The sequence below is a fragment of the Lonchura striata genome, chromosome 11 (assembly GCF_046129695.1).
Source record: "Lonchura striata isolate bLonStr1 chromosome 11, bLonStr1.mat, whole genome shotgun sequence".
NCBI classification, from domain to species: Eukaryota; Metazoa; Chordata; class Aves; order Passeriformes; family Estrildidae; genus Lonchura; species Lonchura striata.
In genome coordinates this window covers 12,692,825-12,703,528 of record NC_134613.1, presented here as the reverse complement: position 1 = coordinate 12,703,528, position 10,704 = coordinate 12,692,825, and the positions used below count along the sequence as shown (strand labels likewise).

At 44.8% G+C, this 10,704-nt stretch overlaps 1 protein-coding gene across 1 annotated transcript in view; it reads left to right on the top strand.

Moving 5' to 3' along the window:
- The first annotated feature begins 7,532 nt into the window (after nt 1-7,532).
- MAPK6 (mitogen-activated protein kinase 6) overlaps nt 7,533-10,704 on the top strand; it is a 28,198-nt gene continuing 25,026 nt past the window's right edge. The window contains exon 1 of the mRNA XM_021537444.3: nt 7,533-7,695. The gene's annotated coding sequence lies outside the window, so the exon portion shown is untranslated. The remainder of the gene's footprint in view (nt 7,696-10,704) is intronic.

The following is a 10,704-nucleotide window of genomic DNA, read 5'->3' as shown; positions in this document are numbered from 1 at the left end:
TGGAGGATTTCTCCCTGTCATGTGAAAGATGAGGTTGTGGCTCTGCCCTTTACTCTGTCACAAGTTCAGTATATTTTGGAAGTGCCTGGTTTGAAATTTTTGAGTAAGAAGGAACCCAAGTGCAAGTGATAGGATTCCACACCTTCCTCTTTTGCCTGCCTTCCCAGGCCCAAGGGAGAAATACTGCTCTTAGGACTCAGTGTGATATCTGAATTCATGAAATAGCTCTGTCTGTAATGAGTTACATTAAAATCCAACTTTAATACTGCAGAATGTTGTGAAAGCCTGTCTGATTTGAGATCCAAATATGTGGCATGTTTCTATGTGTCATTGTGTATATTCATCCCTCAAGCCACCCCCACTCCAAATATACAAATGGAGCATCTAGAAGAAAGGAGCTCTGTGATTTCTCAAGCTCAGGATAGACACTGCTCCATTTGTCCTCCTCCACTGTGCTCTCCATGCAGGAGCTGGAAGTCATTAACTGGCCTGTTTCCACCTCCTCTGCACTCTGATCTAAGCTTATTATGGCAGAGCTTCCTCTTTGGATCTGTGCAGTGCTGGTTTCATTGCTGCTTTCATGAAAGAATAACTGTCTGGTGGCTTAAACACTACCTCTTTGCTCCCACTATGCCCTTGTGACCTGCTCAGAAGATATGGGCTTGATAATGCAGGGTCATGGGTACTTATGGTCCCACCTGCATGGTGGGAAGGAAGTCTGTGCCTGTTTAAATGGGAAGCTGTCTGGGATACAGGAAATCTGCCCTGGAACAGGCTGGAAGGTCCTGGCAGTATATCTGAGCCATATGTAACCTGGAGCATTATAAAGTCTGTTTCTTGTCCCATAGGACAAAATGAGGAAATGAGCCCCATTCATATTTGCAATCAGTGAGATTTTGTCTGAGCAAGTGGGGTAGGACTCAAGATGTTGACTAACCTTCTGGCAAAAGCAGGGATTGAAATAAAAAAGAGTAATACTGCACCAACTTTGTGTGTAGTGAACTCAGTAGACAGGGACAAAAGCTTTTAAAAGTAGGAAATCAAAAACCAATCTCTGACTAGGTGGTCCAGGAGAGATTTAACTGAGGGATATCTAAACTGTTTATCTGTTCCCAGGGGTAAGGACAGTCATGAATAAACCTATGTGTGCTTTGATGGGCAGTTAGTGACTCATGCAGCTCTGTCTGTTATCTCACCATGAGAAATAGTTATGGAACAAAGGCCCTAGCCAGCCTGAGTGTATAAATGTATTAAACAGTTCCACTTGAACTTGAGACGCTGCTCTGAAGTACTTTGTAGGGATACAGGTACATACCACTAGTGAAAGCAATTGCTTTAAAAAGGAAAAAAAATGGCATCATTCAGGCTGCTGCTATAATCACTGAGGGTAGCTGCAGTTTCCCCAAAAAGAACTGCTATTTCATTTTACTGCAAGAATATTTGCATAATGGATTTTATGGCACTTTAAGCTGCCTGATCCTCATGCACAATAAAACCTCTGTTGAATTTTATTCCTTCCTACTTTCCCTTTCCTCTTTCCCCATCCTCCTTCCCTATAACACTTGTTTGTTCTACAGTTTGAGACCCTGTCAGAGATTTTTCTACCTTTGCCAGCATTAGGCTTTGTTCATTTACAGAATCAAGACTGAGCCAACTACAGTGAGGATGTGGCAGAAATATTTCCATGTTTGGTGTGGTGTATTTGTTGTGAATGTCCCACTGCTAGTCTCTGAATATACACATCCAAACCTCTTGGGCCAGGTCAGTAGGCAGCAGGGTGAATCACTCCTTATGGATTTGCCCCTCATTACCTACGGGGGCTACAACAAAGGAGAAGGACTTCTGACAAGGTCATGTAGTGATGGGACAAGGGAGAATGGCTTTAAACAAAAAGAGGGTAGATTTAAATTGGATATGAGGAATAAATTCTTTACTATGAAGGTGGTGAGGCACTGGAACAGGATGCCCAGAGAAGGTGTGGATTTCACATCTCTAGAAGTGTTCAGGGTCAGATTGGCTGGGACTTTGAGTAACCTGGTCTAGTGGAAGGTGTCCCTGCCCATGGCAGGGAATTGGAACTAGATAATCTTTAAAGTCCCTTCTAACCCAAACCATTCTGTGATTCTACAGTTCTGTGAATTTGTAGGACTGCATAAGGATAGCTGTGTCCATGTTGCTGTTACAATTTCCTCCCAGATGTGACCTAAAGGCTAAAATGTTTTACCATCCAAGTTGCTGAAATTTCTTTAGCTTGGCCAGGGGAGGGTTGTAAGGGAGGCTGAGCAGGTAAAGCAGGTATAGCAGAGTTCTGGGTTTCTCAATCCTGCCTGAGCATCTCTGTTGAAGCACAAGAGTTGCTGGTGCTGAAAGCAAGATAACAATAGTTTGACCACAAGCTCTGGAAGGAGATGCCAGACAAGAGAGTATCCCAGAGACAGCTCCACTTCCAGCCCCTTCATGCTGAGCCAGCAGAGGCCAGGACATGCTGGGTGGCCAGCAGCGAGCAGGCAGAGCAGCCAATGCAGGCGGCAGCACCAAGGACTTGGTGACCAATCTCTGGTGTGACCAGTCCCTGTGGCAGGCACAGGTACTGGCCTGGAGCAGCTCTCATAAGCACAAGTACATCAGTGCCATATGGCTTTTTCCTTTGGTTTGCTCCTGCTGAGCCATGCAGGCTGGTTCTGCTCACCCCTCGCTGAGCGTGCAAATGGCAGCCCAAAGCCTGAGCCTCACGTCCAGAAGCGTGGGGCAGCTTAGCACCCTTCGTTGCCTTTTGCCTGGCAAAGCCCGGCCACAACGTGGCATGAACTTTGTGCCCTGTGTGCTTGGGATCTGCTGGGGGCCCCTGGGGGCACAGCTCCAAAGAGAAGCTCAGGCACAAGGCAGAGAGAGGCTGCTGCCCATGCCAGACACAGCCAGCCCTGCTGGGAGCTGTGGCCTCTGTGCCGTGTCAGCTTGTCCCACACACTGCCCAAACCTCTCCTCGGCTGTCCTGCTCTGCTGTGGCTGCTGTGTGCAGCTTGCAGGACTGACTTCTGAGAAAGAGTGGATTTTTCAGTTGCTTGGTTTGGCTTTCTTCTTTCTCTCAGGGCAGCACTGTCAGGCCTGGGCTGCTGAGCAGGGCTGTAGCAGCCTTTCTGCAAGAGGCTGGGTGCTCCGCTGACACTGAGGGAAAAGTGGGGTTTGGCCTGGTTTGGCTTTAACAAAAAGAAAAATCCTTTCTTTTTTGGATGAGTGTTCCTCATGAGAACATTAAACTGCCTTATGCTTCTTTACCCAGCCTTTCCACAAAACACTCTTCTGTACACGTCTCTTAAGAATTTGTCTTGTTTGAGTGAAGCATCCTAATTATAAAATAGCTCTGGTGCAGGCTTGGCAAAGTCACGCAGCCCTCCTGAGATGGATCCCTGTGCAGGGCAATGCCATGGTGAGAAAAGGTCCTTTGGAGGCATGGCTGGAAGGGAGGTCTGGTGTTCTGCTTGCCTGGCACCCCAAGAGCAGGTGCCTGCACAAGGCTTCCCTTTCTGGGCTGCGAACAGCAGTGAACAGGCTGTTGGATTGCCAGCACTGCCAGGGTGAAGGAGAGAGAATTGTGGGTGTGGAGAAGTGTGGGTGTAGAGATGTTACTCAGTGCAGGGGCGAGGCTGGATAGGAAGAGCCAGAGGCACAGGTGTCAATCAGGATTCTGGTGAGGTGGCTCCTGTCCCCGTGCTGCTCTGGTGTCACCCATGATCTTCTGGGCACACCCTCTCTTGGGGTTATTGGAGTGTGGAGGCGTCTCCCAGAGCTTCTCACCCTCTGGTACCCTCAGGAATTTATCACAAGGTCCTGGAGCTCCATGGATTGACAGCCCTGGCATCTCTAGTGTCATGGTTCCTGTCCAGCAGCAGCGGGAACAAATTTGTGTCCTGGAGGAGGAACAGTGGTCCTGGCACTATCTGACCCACTCCCACTGTACATAATGCTCAGTAGAGACAAGGAAGAAATGAAAGCTTCTGTTTCCCATCTGCTTCTTTAAATATAGGTGCCAACACAATCTCAAACTTCAAGGAGGTGTTCCTGAAATCTGGGAGTTCATGGTGAGGTCAGTCACAGGTCACAAAGCAGCAAAACACAGTCTCTGCCACCATGGGACAGAGAAGGAGGTTAATGTTTCACAGTATCCTTAGCTGAGCAGCATAGCTCTGTCAGTGTTTCACTTGGTAGGAATTATTTATTGACAAGAAGGGTTTTCAGACTGTCCCAAGGAAAATTCTTTGTGAAACTGTATTTTTTTCAAGTTAATCTATTAGGAACATGAGTTGAAAACTGACCCAGGGATGCACACTCCCTGTCAATCAATTACATTTAGGAAAGGAAAGATTAAAAAACTCTTGAGGCAGAGCCAAGCACTTAAAAGGAAGAATTCTCTGCATTGATTCCTGTGGTAAAATGCCAAGACAAGCCTCGTGATTTCCTGGACCAAGTGCAGAGAAATGAAATTAAAAATATGAATAGGCCAAATACTGAGATCCTTATTACAGAAAAGGGCCACTCAAGGGTACCTAAGATCTGGCCTCATCAGGGAGAGAAAATAATTGAGAGAGCTCTGGTTGCAGATCAGCCATAGCTTTGTGCTCAGCATCCTCAGCAACCTTCTTTTTCCTCACCTTCCAGCTTGCTGTTCTCATGCCAATTAAGAAGAAAAAAAAAAAAAAAAAACAAAAAAACAAGGAGCCGAAACTACCTGCTCTATTTTTAATCCTATTTGTCAGTAGATAAACTGCATGCTAGATGATTAATAGATCTTTATCACTTCATAAAGTTTAGACTACAAAAAGCCTACCCCTCTCTTTTGACTGTTAAATAACTAAGTAAGCTTTGCTGCTGTTACTTGGGATCTAAATTAGTCACAGCACTTCGGAGAGCATTTGTTAATATCTCAAGTGGACCACGTGGCCCTGGCAGAGCCAGAGGGGAGTTTGTCCCCTTGTGTGGCCCTGGAAAAGCTCAACTGCCCGCTTTCAACTAGGAAGACCAAGCCATGGAGGCTTGGTTAAGGAAAAATTGGGCACAGATGTAGGCTGTGTTGACCCTGCCAGGGCTGCACTCAGCCATTTGCATCTTTAACACATGCTAATTCAATTAGAATTTGCATCTGCTGAGGGTTTGGGGATTGTGGTGTCAGCATGGCTCTTCACATTGACCCCTCTGTTCCCAGGGCAAGCATGAATTTGCCTTTGTTTAGTTTTCCCCTTTTAAATAAGAGCATAGGCTGGAATTGTGGGGCATTTGAGCAGGCATTAGACAAAGCCTGAAAAAACTTAACCTCAAATGTACGCATCACCAGAGGCTATAGCCTCTTCTGAATCAAGACCATGGGTTTGGATTAAACTGACAACTTCTGTCACTGAAAGAAGAGAAAATCTGAGCCTGGCCTTCTGCATCTCCTCAAACACAGCACACTGATCTGGTAGCCACCAAGTCCAGATGGAAATTGATGGTTGCCTATAAAGACAGTTGTAAAAACTGTTGCAATCTGCTGTTTTATGGAAGCTATTAAATCTGTCAGCTGGCCCAATCTGTACCTGAAAATGTTTATCTTCCATGACACATTTGCCTTCAATTAGCTATTCAGTGGTTGCAAAGAATTTTTTTGCCTTTGTCCATGTTTTTTTTTTTCTTCTGAATTAAAGTGAAACAGCAGCGTAGGTGCATTAGGTGGTTAATTCCAGCCTCATGTATCTGTCCTACCCATGAAGCAGGAGCAGTGGTGGAGCTGGAGGGAGGGCTCTGCCAGGGATTAAACCAGTATGGGTGGTCTCTTCCTCCAGCACTTCCAAAATCCAAGAAGGAAGAACCAAATCCCTGCAAGCTAATGTGTAATTACTAAAGCAGAGAAGAGGTATCGTCCTGCAGACCCTTGCCATCTACTTTTTGAAAGCAGCCTAAATCAATATGCTGCAGTCCTACAACATGTCCAGGGGCCTGATTCACTTTCATGATAAACCTTTGGAGCAAGTCATGAGGACCAGTTTTAAATGTTACTTTGCTGGGATACTGACAATGGATATGGAGATGATCTGATGAGTGGTGTTTTCTGCAGTGCATTAATAACAAATAATTTTGTACAGGATACAGTAAATGAAGTCTTCCTAACAGTCAGCTAAAAATACCAATGTTAACTCAGGTTGTTTGCAAACTTGTTCATAAAGGATTAAGCTAACAAAGTGAAAGGAGGGAGGAACATCTTTGCTTGGATAGGAAAAAATAGAAAATTTCTGAGGAAGAATTTGGTGTGCTGAGAACTGATGTTACAGCATGAGTTTGGCATCTCCTAATGTTGTACTTTGTGTACCTTGTATTTTCATGCCAAGCACTAAACCAAATGCTTTTCTGTGGATTTGTTCTGTTACGAACTATTTTTTATTTAGCCTCACGGCCATTTCTGTGAGTCCATATCTGCTCCTGGTTAAATGGTTGCTTATTACCTTTTTAGAGTTATACAGCCAACAAAGCAATGCTCAGCCAGGGCTATCACAGTAACACTTCTGCTAACAAAGAGGAGGGAGTTGTACAGTGTTCAAAAGAAAATCCCAGCCTCCCAAAACCCAGCATGTGAGAGGTGGCTTTATATTGAATTGTTGGATAAAGTTGTGCAACCCTATATGCAACCAAGTGTAGTCAGGCTGCCTCTCCTGCCAGGGATGCCACCCACATCTGTCTGGTTATGCCTACATCAGCTGTTTCCTCAGCCCTGCACCTCGGGCTGAGCCTGCTGTTGCTGGGTGCTGCTGCTCCACCTCCAGCACTCCCCAAGGCTCTGCTCCTCACAATCCTCACAGCCCCCCAGCCATCCCTGCATCCCTGCTCCTCACAATCCTCACAGCCCCCCAGCCATCCCTGCTCCTCACAGCCCCCCAGCCATCCCTGCATCCCTGCTCCTCCTCTCTCCCCTGAGCTGCCCAGCCAGAGGCCCCCATGGGCCCAGGCACTGCAGCCAGCCTGCAGGTGAGGTAGCCCTCATACAGAAATGGTTTTATAAATGTGTCTTTAGGTAACGGGCAGCAGTTCAGCAATTCCCTGTGAGGGACTGCCAGGCCAGACTCCTGCAGGCAGCTCCTTGGAGGAAGTGTAGAGGCTTGCTGGAAATACACTGAAATCCAAGAAGCACCACGTGCAGACCTGGTTGCTACATCAATTTGTTCATTAGGCAATGGCTGCTCCTGAGACTATAAACAGAATTTCACTTGCTGCAATAAAAGCAGGATAATTTCTAGACTTCTTCAGGGACCAGTTTGTCCACTTTTATTCATGAGGTAGTGAAAACAAACCTTCCCACTCTGCAGCTCTTAATGCTCTTTCTCTATTGGTGGCCTATTTTCTGCTTGAGGACAGGGAGGGACCATTGAGTCACACACAATCTCATGCCCTCTTCTTCCTCCTCCTCCTCTCATTTAAATATTAATATGATGAATTATTACTAGAGTAACAGCTGTGCACTACTCATATCACAGCAACATAACCTTCCCCTCCTCATTGGAGCACAGCTATTCCTGACTCGTGTTTTCTGGTTGACCTTCTCACTTCTTCTGGATGACTCTTTAAAAATCACTTTGTTAGTTCTGGTGTGGTATCTTTACGATAATTGCTTGTTCTGTTCTTTCTACTAAATATTAATGATACTGAGGAATTCAAAAGATAGCTGCAGTAATGGTAAGTTAAATGTCTGTGTGTATTCTCCCATGAGATCTGTTTTTTAGAGAGAAAGAAGTGTAAAGATGAATCTTTCTAACTAACACTTAGAAACATCTCTTTCTCTTTGAGAATTGCCAAAATAATATATTTATTATATATATATATATATATATATATATATATATATTGTCTTTTATAGAAATAAAATAATTTCATATTAATCAGCTAGTGTCTCTAGATAATTCATAGAAATAGCTAACATTGTCCCTAGAAGCCCTAATACATTGCGTTCTCTGTAGATAAGGTATTTTAAGAAAGACTGCTAATAAAACCATGAGACAACTCTGTGTAGACTGCTGAAAAGAAATGTTTGGCATAGAAAAAGAAGGGGAGAGAAAGATAAAACACCACCAGTTAGCTCAATGCAATTGGAAATACCAAAAAAGCATTCCTGGGCAGATTTGGAAATGTTAGCAGATGTTAAGTTTTGTGGGAAAAACTGCTGAGTACCTTTTTGCACGGGTCTTGTGTTTGTGTATGTGTGGTTTACAGACACACAGGTTTTCTCCTCCATTGAAATTGTGGCTCCTTGGGGTACTCTGATGTTGCAGAAGGGTTTGTTGGTTTCTGCACCACTGTTGTGGAGAATGTAATGCCAGCAGGAGTGTAGAAATCAGATTTACTGGACTGGCTTGTATTTAGCTTGGGATGAAACTCTTTGCTGTTGTTGCTTACGGAAAAAAAATCTGAAATGCTCTTAAAAATTCTTAAAAATTACATGTCTATATTTTCATTTGAAAGGTTTAATTTTAAAATTTTGTTTTAGTACATCATTGTTCTTAAAGCCAAACAAAATACTTTCAATTTTAATAAAATATTGTTTTATTGCTTTACTGGGGAGGGGGATGTTGTTACAAGCTCTTAAATATAATAGGAAACCTAAATATCAGTCCAAATTTATAAATTATGCCTTTCTTTTCCCACCCGTGATGAAATCAGTAGAAACTTTTTTTCCCCAATCAGCCTTACCAGTGACAAGAGAAAGGGAGGCAGGAGAGCTCTGCTGCCAGAGAACTCTGCCCATTCACAACCAGTGGCCAACCTGTGCCTGTCTAGGGGCTGGGGAAAAGAAATAATGAAAAGAGGGTACTGCAAACTGTTTCTAAATCACTGGCTGCTCTGATACAACCCCAAAAGTAGTGCTGTAACTTCTGAATATTTTCTCTACTGCTTTTTTCCTGAACAAGTACTTAGTGTGAACAAAGAGCCTCATCTCGACTGTTTACAATTCCTACTGCAGTCAACAAAAGTAAAACCATGAATTGAGACATGCTCAGTACCACCTATATACATATATATTTTTGGGTTTTTTCCCTTTGTGTTCTGTACCTCCTAAAGTTTGTTAAAGTTAGAAAAACTTTTGTTCACTCAGTTTACCATCCCCATCAGGGATGTCTTAATTCTCATGCATGTTACTGTACTGCAAATTATTTGGCAAAAACGCTGCTTTTATAAAAAGCCTTGACAAACTCGCAGCATATGCCCCGGATAAAATCTCCTTTCAAACAGTTCCCTCAGATGATTATCTGCAGTGATTGCAAATGAACCTTGTAGCAAGCTCATAACAAGTGTCCTCGTGGACGGAAGAGAAACCTGCTGTCAGAACTACAAATAATTGACGTAACCCAATTTAAAGCTCTAACAAAATGTTCCCTGTTAAGAGGATTGTTATACTTAACGTGTGAGATGAAAATGCTTTCTGAAGGTCAGGAATGCACAGAAGATAGATTAGATCTCTTGAAAACACAAAAAAAAATAGGTTTATACCAGAAGTTTTTCTTCTGTCAGACTTTCAACTTGGCATTCTCAGAAACTTACATAAGTGCAGATTTACTCCTGCAAATGCTGTGTTTGCTCTGAAGAGGGAGAGGAGCCTCAGAGCTTCAAGAAAAATACAAGTGAAGGTAGACTGGAGACTCAGGTTATTTTCTGTACATTTACATAGATTCTCAGGTATATTTCACCAGCAGCAGCATAAATAAAAGCTTGTTTTAAACAGCACAAGGGTGGGTTTGGGGAAGTATTTCCTGGATTCTGCCTGCACGGCAGCCAGTATGATGCTGGAGGGCTCCAGACAGTCCGTGCTGCTGCTGCAGGTGAGCCAGTCCCTCCTGCAGCAGTGCCTGTCCCACAGGTGACAGTGGCGTGGCACTGGGTGGCCTCAGATGTGCTGCAGCATCAACCCCTGCAGCAGGAGGGCTGGGATGAGCTGGCTCCCCTCGAGGGGTCCTGCTTGCCCCTGGCTGCTGCTGAGTGGCAGAGGGGTGGGACAGCCTCTGCTGAGGCTGGGGAGGGGGCTCTGAGATGTACATCCAAGCCAGGCAAGGCACCTGGGCAAGGAGTCCTGCTCTGCTGCTGTTCAGTGGCCTGGTTGCCTCTGCTCGGTTGGGAGTTAATGGAAAACTGTCAAACAGAGCCACAAAACCTGAATTCAGCATGCTGGAAAACAGCTTTACGAGGTCTGGTTTTTCTTAATAGGATTTAGGGGGTGCGGCATGACTCTGAATGCTTTTCACATAGGATACAATGGAAAGAAAATGAAATTACAGCCTCTGTAACCATCAGAAAGCTGGGCTAGAGTTAACATTCTCCTCATCCCCTGCACACAGTCACATGTAGTTTCTGGCCATCTCTCCAACAGCCAAAACCTGAGATTATAGAGAAGTTGATGATGGAGATCATTCAAACACTGAGCCTCTCACCTCCCTCACTGTTGCATTCCCCCAGGTCCCGCTGTTTCTCTGTGTGCCCTGCCTGCCCTGGTGCTGGCTGTCCCACAGCCTGCAGAGCTGCACTGAGCAGCGTGGGCTCTGCACCAGGACACCAGACAAGCAGCAGGCTTTGGCTGGTAAGAGAGGCTGTGTGGCCACGTGTTGGAGTAAAAGAATAGGAAAAATCTTTGTCCTGGAGAGTGGGATATTTTCTAACAGCGTCCTGCTTTGCTCTGCTGAGGGTCTTTTCCCAGAG